A 10,233-nucleotide genomic window follows, 5' to 3' on the forward strand; every position below is an offset into this window, starting at 1 on the left:
TTACATGCATTTAATTTTTTAACTATCAACTTAGTTTTAATCATTAATAGGTTGATAGGTAGGGGGGAAATAGGCCATGGGAGAATTATCTGCAAGTTCACTTATGGATGCTTGTGCTAGGTTCCCTAACAAGGAAACGTGCTAAAGTAGCAATTTAAATAACCACATAGTAGAAGTAATGTATTTTTAAGTTCTCATCGTACTCTTATGTCTGGTTTGTGATTTGTTCAGTGTCTGGAGAGGAGAAGAGATGTTCGTTGTTGGCATGAAGAATTCCAACAGAGGAGTGACATAAAACTGTGACTAAAGTAATGGGTTTGGGGATCAGACGTCCTGTTTTGAAGCCCAGCTCTACCACTTACCATAAGAGAAAAGTACAAATATTTTCTGGAAAATCAAGATTAAAAATGAGACCACAAATGAAATGAGAATTATAAGAAAAAGGTAACACATATAGCTGTCCTCACACAGTATGCACTAGCTGTTATAAAACAATCTGTCTTTTTCATGTTTGTGACTCTGCTAGGTAGAAAATGGTAGCTAGTTATTTGAATTTGCAGCTTCCAGATCAATAATGAATTAAAAACACTTAAAAAAACATGCTTATTAGCCATAGTTATGCCTCCTTTGAATTACTTGTTAAAGTTCCTTGTCCATTTTTCTCCTGCGTTATTTGTCTTTTTTAATAAAATTGTTGGGGCTCTTTTAACTTTAGATACAGTAACCTTTTCTGTGCATCACATATATATATGTGTGTATGTATGTATGTATATATACACATATTTATATATGTTTTTCACACCTTATTTTCAACCTCACATTTATAAATTTCAAATGTTTTATTAAAGAGATATACATTCATGAAAAGGTACAGCTCAATAAATTTTCACAACCAGAGCACATCTGTGTAGCTAGCACCTACGTTATAGAAAAACCAAACAACCCAGCAGCCCTGAAACTCCCATTTTGGTCCGCCCTAGTGTCTACCACACCCCAGGTGTAACTCCTCTCCGACTTCTGACAATGGTCATTAGCGTGCTTTCATGTTTTTGTATTTTGGAAAAGTGGAATCATGCAGAATTGTATTCTTTTGTGTCTAGCTTCTGTCATTTGTAGCTTAATTTTGTTTAAGTGTGGCACCTTTTATTTTAGAATAGTTTTTGATGTTTTAAATAATTCAAACTATTAAGGACTCAGTTAAATCAATAAAAAACACTTTTGCTTATGGTTGCAATAAAGGGTAGACTGGTGAATATCTTAGTATAATGTGATTGTGTAATTTCCTCTCCTAAACCAAATCATCTCAATGATTGCCTTAAAATTGAGATTTTTGAACTTTATTTTTAAAAAATTTTATTGTTGTTTCAATTATAGTTGTCCCCATTTTCCCCCATTACTCTCCGCTGCCCTATCCACCCTTCCCCTCCTCCCACATTCAATCCTCCCACCCCTATTGTCTTATTTTATGTGTCCTTTATATATCTTCCTGGCCATGATGCTTCCCCTTCTTTCCCTGTTATCCCCGCCTCCTCTCTGATTACTGTCAGATTGTTCTTTATTTCCTTGTCTCTGGCTCTATTTTGCTCCCCTGTTTGTTTTGTTGATTAGGTTCCACTTATAGGTGAGATGATACGATCCAGTTCCATCCATGCTGTCACGAAGGGTAGGAGCTCCTTCTTTCTTTCTGCTGTCTAGTATTCCATGGTGTAAATGTACCAAGGTTTTTTGATCCACTCATTTACTGATGGGCACATGTTCATACTATTACAGATGTCTCCACTCCTGCCCCTTTGCCCAACTTTATTTATGTAGTTTTTAATGTTTTCTATAGTCCAGTTGATCTGATCTTTGCATCCATAGTATGTCCTGATCTATGAAGCTGTCTGTAAAGGCAAGTCTGTCATTATCTTGTGAACTCAACAGTCTCCTCTTTGCATCTCTCAGATTGCCGTCTAGGTGCCCCTTCCTTATTGAAATCCACATGATCCCTGGCATCTAGCACTACAGCTACCATGTCTTCAGACCAATGTGTTTTTACTGAGAACCTCTTGTCTTTCACATAATGCCAAGGTCCTGAGGATAAAAAATATACATGCCAGGAAGACATTGTTATTAATGTAATTGCAATCTAGTAGGAGAAACATTATTAAAATGCTTAACCATAATAAAGTAAGTTTGGAAATATAGACCAGCTGTATAACTTATATAAAGGGAAGAGATTCACTTTGCATAAATCAAAAATCATAGACATTATGCAGTGAAAGGTGGAAAGTCAGAGTGATAGGATGTTGGTTGGGAAGGATGACTCTGAGTGGCCAGGGTGGGGGAAGGAGTTTTAAGGTTTGTGCAAGACTATGGAGGATTGAAACCTTCTAGCAGTTATACAGGGGAGTCACTGTATTCTAATGTCTCAGGCAGGAATTGATCCACATTAGAAAAAGAATACAAAGTATTCTAGCAAGAATAGTTGAAGGAGCATTTATTGGCAGGCAAGGATGAGGAGGTAGGTTGGGGCCATGTTATAGAGGGTCATGTCACATAGCATCCGTAGAAAAAAACTTGGATTTTCTGCTGTTGTTGGCAAGCTGCCTAAAGAATCCGAGGGGTGATTCCATTTTGGATAGATCACTCTGCACTCCTGAGGGCAGGTGTGAAGTGACAGGGGGGAAGAGTTGTGCCACCAACTGAGTGAGGTGATACCTTTGAACTTGTCTCTCACTGGAACTGTCAGTTGGCTTGCTGTCTGCCACCTCTGTCTCAGTAGACATGCCCAGGTGGCTGTCACAGTCTCTACTCTCTATTTGCATGCCCAGGTAACTGGGACCTTTTGGGAACATTATTCCTGTCAGTGACCCAGTAAATCCATGCCCCCTACTACTGTAAGAATCTCAGTATCACTTAACCATCATTTCACTTGTTCTTGCTTGGAAAGTTTGCTCTGATTCTACTCAATGACTATTTTGGAATTTAGGCCTTCTCTTAAATCTGTTATCCAAGCGCATGATTTTATTCTCAGCAAACAAACTTGCTTTTTATTTCTTGAAGAATATTGGGGATATCATGAGTAATTCCTCCAAATACATCCTCTCTCCTACCAAGATAAAAACCATTGCTGACTTATGGCTATCTTTGCCTTTTCTCCCTGTGGTCAGAGACAAGATGTCCCTCGTCCTTTATGAGAAACCTAAACTACTTAACAATGAATACCCCATTTCCCTGAGCTTCCTTTAGAACTTTTATCCCTGCACTCACTCGTGTTCTCTCCTAGTTCTCCAATGTCTCATCTCCATTTATTCACTTTAGCTTATATTGTTTGAGACCCTGTCCTAAAGTTAAACCTGGCAACATTAGGGACTGTGTTGCTTTGCTATATTAGCTTGTCAGCCTCATGTAGAGAGGAAGTGGTGATCCACTTCACCGGGTAAAGAGACTTCCATTTCTTCTTTGTCCCCAGTACCATTGGATATCACCACAGATATGCATTGCTCTTTAACCCACATGCCATGCACATTAAAAGTTACATGTGAGTGGGGACAGTCACTTGCTGCATGAGTAAACATATGATTAATTTCCATAAGCTGTCAGCTCAACACTCCCTTGTCACTGTGTCACAGCTGGGTCCTGACTTCCAACCCTGCCACTGGAGCCTGAGATAGGATAACATTAAATGGTCTCACGCATTTACCCCTGTGGACACTCCTTCTTGGCTGTGGGACGTCTTGGGTCAATTAAACCTTTTCTTTTTCAAGCTGAATTTCCATGCTTTCTTCCTCCTGATTTCAATTTTGAATAAATATATTCCCAGGTTTTGTATCGTTTTGTTCAATTAATCCAAATATGTTTCCTGGAGACCTACTTTGTCCCAGGTACTACTCTAGATTCTTGAAATATAAATATGAGTAAGAGAGACAAAGTTCATGAGTTTGTGAGGCTCACATTTGGTAGAGTCAGGTGGGAGTGAGTAGCATGGAAAAGAAATATGCAGTTTTTTAAATAAATAGCACCACTGGAGTTTTTTACAGGAGCCAGGGTCAATAGAGGGAGTTGAAACCATTTTGTCTTCCATTTCATGAAAGTGGAATGAAATTTCCACACCCTGCCTGAGCAGGGTGTGCCTGGGATTTTCCTCTTTGCTGCATGCTCTGCAGACCTCAGCACAGCTCACTGGTACAGTCAAGGTTGTACAGGACAACGGGGGCCTCTTTGGCTTGAGAAAACTCCTCTAAGATCATCTGGATTCTGTGCTACTTCAAATAGTTTTGTTTTGTTTCCACCTTAACTTGTCAACCTACATTTAAAACTATTACAACTCTATTTCCCTTCGTTAAGTTGAGTTGAGATGAAAACCCTTTCACATATAGGAACCTCCCACCAGGTTCTTGGTACGAACCCTGGGTGTCCCCCACTTGTGCCTGGTATTAGTAGTAGAGACAATACCCATCTCGGAGTTACATCACTGTGTTGAACAAGGTTCAGTGATAGCGCAGGTGAAGGTGGATCTTTAGACACACACACACATACACACATTTGAAAGAGAGAGCACTTCACCCTGGAATAATACATCTGAAATACATGGCCAATCTGGCAAATTTTGAAATAAATTATACAGAAACACAAGGACAAAATCTCTAGTTGGTCCAACCACGTGTTGGCTCTCTGCCCGCTGGGTTAGCCTCTTGCATCTCTGTCTGTAGGGAAGATGGCTTTTCCAATGGACAGACACAGAAAGCTGGTTTTTTCACCTCTCACTTTGCTGGCGGTGAAGGAGAGAGCCCAGGGAGAGAAGTCAGGTACATCACTGTACACTCAGACACAAACTACGGCCTCCTCTCATCATGAACGGTGCCAACATGAGTCAGGCCAGCACAGCAGAAGATGAAAACTTTTAAGCAAAGTTGTGGGGCCTGATAAACAACAACCCCTAACTACACATTAAAATAACACTTGTGGACATTTTTTTCCTGGCCTTTAATGAGCAATTGCTGGGGCAGGTTTTGTTATTTCCACCTGAGGCTCATAATAGGCACTAAATGGTCAACAAAAGATTAATACAATGTAAGGTGAGAGAATCGAGTGTTTAGCTAACGGCCCATATCCAGGCTTATGAGCAGAAAAATGTGGAAATAAAATGTGGATTGTAGGGAAAATATTTTCAAGTACCAACTTCACTGAGCTTCTCTCTCATGGTGATCGGAGGCAAACATCTCTTGAGGGATCAGCACAAAACACTCTGAATTAGTAGCATGTCCTCCTTCCCCATATCAGAGCTTTTATGTCACCCATAATGGATTGCCTGATGTCCCTGAGTGTTTATACCTGGAATAGTCAATTCCAGGGTGCCCAACATTGGGTTGACCTTTAGTCTGGGTGTGTTGGTGATGGTGGGCATTTCTGGATGATGCTACTGTTGGAACCTGTAGACTGAGTAGAGCAGAATGCCCTTTTCCACGAGAATGTGCCTCATTCAGTCATTTGAGGGATGGATACACCAGAAAGGCTGACCTTTCCCCAGTAAAAGAGGAAACTCCTCTTGACTTACAGCCATTAGCTGGGATACCAGTTCTTCCCTGACTTTGGACTGGAACTGGAACTAACTTTTTCTGGGTCTCCACCATGTTGACTGTGGATTGGGAACTTGTCAGCCTCCATAATTGTGTGAGCCAGGGGCGCTCCTTCCCTCTCTCTCTCTCTTTCTCCTATTAGTTTTGTTTCTCTGGAGGGCCCTGACTAATTCAATGCCCTAGAATCTCTGTCATAAGGCTGCTGTGTGTATTTTGAGAGGAGGAAAGGGGCACAAAAAACTGAGATGCATTTCTCAGCTTTCAAATGGCTATTCCCTTCCTTGGCTTTTTCTTTGGTTCTCATTTCTCCTGACAAAGGGGCTTTGCTAATCTGTGTAATTATATCAAGGACATCTCTGTTTCCATCCAGTTCTTCACTCCGACTTACTTATTATAAGCTAGAATTTTTTATGTAGCCACCAAGACTCTGTAACCGGATTCCTGCTATGGTCCCCAATACCTAAAATTACATAGATTAGTGGCAAATGTATCCAAAAATAATATCATGGCAGATTTCTGTGTGAACCCAGAAGCCCTCATTCTTTTTATGCAAAAGGACAGGAACATACATTCAAACATCTCTAGAAAGCAAACACTGGTGTGCTGGAGTATGACTCAGCAAACACTGAAATGGAGAGGAGGGCAGGTGGGGAAGCCAGCACTGGGTTCCTGATGTGTTACAGAGAAGTGTAGGGACAGGGAGATGCTCAGGAAAGTGCACTTGACTGTGTCCCCTTTCTTCCATGCATTCACACAGGACAGCAAGACCCTACCAGCAGCACCGGTGTCTCAGGAGCTCTTCCCAGTCAGGGCCACCAAACCCCAGTATCAGTCTTCCCCATAAACAAGGATCTGTGTCATTCAAAATAATTTATGTTTATTAATCAATGCACTAGTTCTTAGACACAGTCTTTCCTAGCCGAGTTGTCTTTCCTAGCATGTCTAAGGTTAGTATCAAATCACAATGTCTCAAGCACTAGAGTAAGTACTTTACCAATCACTCCTTATTGGGGCTTTATAAGAAAATGGTAAGATGGGCGTTATTCTCTCTAATTTACAGATAAGAGAAAATGAGGCTTAGAGCATTAAAATGAAGCACTCAAGGTCACCAAGCTGGTAAGCAGAAGAATTAGAGTTTAACCTTGAATATGATGGACTCTGGGAGCAGGTTCTTGGTATCAAAACATTGATCCTGAAGTCAGCCTCATGTAGCAATGAACATCTAAGAGAAGGAAGAGGTGATGATAGACAAATAAGGATGAAAAAAGTCAAGCTCTCTCTTCATTGTCCTATTTAATAATCAGTTTGTTCACGCAGCAGGTATATTTAAATTCACTTTGTACCAGTCATCTGCACACCATCACAGACACATATATTAATGTTCATGACTACAAATACATCAGCAATGTGTGCTTTAAATTGATGGCATTTTCCTCTCATAGTTCTGTCTCCCTCCCCTCCTCCATTTCTCATAGCCACTCCTGTCCTTTGTCTACCGACCGACCTCCCTCCCACAGTGCTTTACCTCCAGGGGAAGTTCATGCCTCCTCCCCTTCAGAAAACCAGCTTTCAGGACACCTGCCTTCCTCAGATACATTACAGGAGAGGTAGCCAGTGATGCACTGTTCCCTAAATATTCTTGTTTGATTTTTCCAAAGGGACTGTAAACTTATGGACAAGATCTGTGAGTCAAACATTTCCTCCTTATTAATAAGACATTACCAGACCTGTAAGGGTGGCCAAATAATAAATTCATAGTCATTTTTAGCTAGGTATATTTCTTGAAATTCAGCCATACATTTCTGGGGGGCATCATTTAAGTTGTGTCCTCTCAAGACCATTTTTTTGTTGTTGTTTAAAACAGGGATAACACTGGCATGTTCTCATCTATATGGGTCCTCCCTAACCTCCTGGTTAATAATCAGTCTCTGGTCCTGCCTAACATCTCCCAAGGAGAGAAATATTCCATTAATTTATAACTACATATGTTATCTATAGCAAGAATGAGCCCCAAAATTCCACTAGAAAAAAGGCTAGCTGATTATCTAAATGGTTTTTATGCACAGCAACATAATTTTTCACTGGGTTTTGTTAAATTGCACACAAAGCTGTCAAAGTATAATTTTACAAATGTACTGGGCTCAGATTTGGAAAAATTCCTTTATTCCATCAGCTAAGTTGGGTTTTTTTTTTCCATTGCTAGCATTCTGGGACCTTGTGTGTTGTTGAGATTTGATGGTGACCTCACAGGTACCTTATTAATAATAAACCAGAGGGGCTCAGCAGAGCCTGGGTTTGGAGTAATAAATCATGCTGTAAGTAAGTGCCATGTTTGCAGTTTGGGAATTTAGAGGACTGTAATAACTGAGACGGAGGGTCTGGCAGGTGGGGAGGGTGACTAGGGGTGGAGACCAGCCTTCCCTAGGTCTAGCACATGCGTATAGTTATTAATTACTTTTGCATTTTGCATTGCTAATTGCCACTATTCTTACCAGCTACAATGCAATTGAATTTTAAAACACAAAGCCTCAAATGCCAGATCCAGCTACTACGTGGTGTCTCTGCCCAAGGGGGTGTACACGCAGTTTAGTTGAAGTGGTAGATACAAAGGCAAACTTCAAGGTGACTAATGGCACCTAAGGCGGCAAACGTTCATCATGGGAGATTCAGGAGTTTATAAAGGAGAAACAGCATCATGGAAAGTTAACCTGTGGGTTTTTGCTGGTCAGTCAGCCTCCATGCAACCCAGTTGTCCTGTCTCTCAGAGCACTTCCGTAAGTTACGAAAGGCAGGTAACTGCTAGTGTGGTTCCAAGCCTGTATGTTATTAAGTCTATTTTCCATGCATTTTGTGCTGAGGTGATGAAGGTGGTGGCATCTGTTTAAGTCACAAAAGCATCCCTCTCTGGGACATTTAGCATAGTTCAGTGTTTCCTGGTAACTCCAATGTGGACCTCTTGGATATGTTCAGGAAAATGCGCTGCCTTCCTCATACACATGAGCATAAATACATGAGCACTTGTGAAGAAATGGGAAGCCGAGATGGGGGGGAGTCCTTGGATTCCTGCTTTAATGAATCCTGAAATGGGAAGACCACGTGCTTGGGCAAGCTGACTGGTAACCCAGAGACATCACCGCCCCGCCATGGTGTGGACCTTCAGAATGATGACTCCTGGCCGCTGAGAAGCATTGGACCAAACCTTCTGGCCTTCTTAAGAAGGCAGGTAGATGGGTGATGCATTTTCCATCAAAATAATTGTTGTCTAATTAATATTTTGAGAACAAACTTTAATAGTGAAAATGCTATTTATTACGGTGATAGTTTAGTCTTTGATTGTAACAGTTGAATAAGGAACTTCTGTAAAGGGAAAGTCCACCTGGCCAGGGCTCCCTTCTGTGCTTAGGAGGCCCCGGGGCCATTGGTAGTTTGACAGTTACTGCCTCCTCTCACGAGGTTAGAAGCTCGACATGGTCAGGGCTGCACCCTTCTCTGGAAGAGGCTCCCCATTCTACCATTCACAACTTGGAGCATCACACTCTTCCAATGCCTTCCTCCTTATCACCCCCACTACCTGAGGCTTTATAATTACCAGAGAGGAATTTAACTGGGAGCCCAAATTTCATGTAATCCTAAATCTTCCTTTTTTAGAGGTGAGAGAGCAGAAGTTATAAGAAGGGTAGTGATTCTTCGAACGCTCCAGTCAGCCTTGGAATTGGAAATGACAGCCAGTCGAGTGCTGTCAGGATCGGCCTTCATGTAACCAATGGCAGTGCAGTTCTTGGGATTTAGCAAACCTGTTGGAACTGCTTTCAAGCAGAAAGCAGCCTGAGAACAACACCCCTGACCTCTGTGAGAGAGAAACCTGCTTGTAGATCTGACCGAAGTTCATGTCTAATGGATGTGTTTTCTTCAGTGCCTCTCCGTGAGGCAAGGTGCCTTATCCGCATCATTGAAATTACAGTATTTCATTCTAGTTTCACAGTAAATGCTCCGACGGCAATGCGGGCTCTCTTGGGTTTCTTCTTTCTTTGCTGTGCTGGGAAAACACGCGCTGCATATACCTTGTTATTATCATCGTTGCTGAGAAGTAAGCGAGCGGGAGTTTCTGCCCCATCCTCTGCGTAGAGCAAGGGCAGCGGATCCTGCTGGAGGGTAATAACAATGTAGAAGTAAACCAGTCGAGGTAAAACCCATCAAAAATGCGGCATTTTATGAAAATGCGTCCCTGAAGGGTGCCGCAGTTAACATCAGAGTGAGTTAGCTGCCAATTAACTTCTCCATCTTGTACAAAGGACAGAGAATTCTAGTGTAAAAATAAAATCAGTTAATGCATGTCTACTGTTGGTGAACAATAACTTCGAAACAAGAAACAAACATACCACTTAGTACTTCACGAAGTGTGCTAGCACCTTTTGGGATGCTGCTGTTCAGGCTGCTGACTTAAGGAAGATTACTTTCGAGTGAGATCATGAATATTTCGTGCCTATGAATTTGAGCTTCAGATTTCAGCCAATGAGCACTTATTGAGTGTTGACTATATTCTAGGCAATGGGTCACAAAAAAAAAAACAAAAAAAACAGGGCAATTTGTTAAAACTGTTAGCGTACAACCAGTATATGTATATTTTTAACACATCATTCACTTTTCACATTGAGCATTTGGTTAATTAACT

This window comes from Sturnira hondurensis, unplaced genomic scaffold (assembly GCF_014824575.4).
Source record: "Sturnira hondurensis isolate 20B ecotype Veracruz unplaced genomic scaffold, ASM1482457v3 Scaffold0022319, whole genome shotgun sequence".
In the NCBI taxonomy this organism is placed as follows: Eukaryota; Metazoa; Chordata; class Mammalia; order Chiroptera; family Phyllostomidae; genus Sturnira; species Sturnira hondurensis.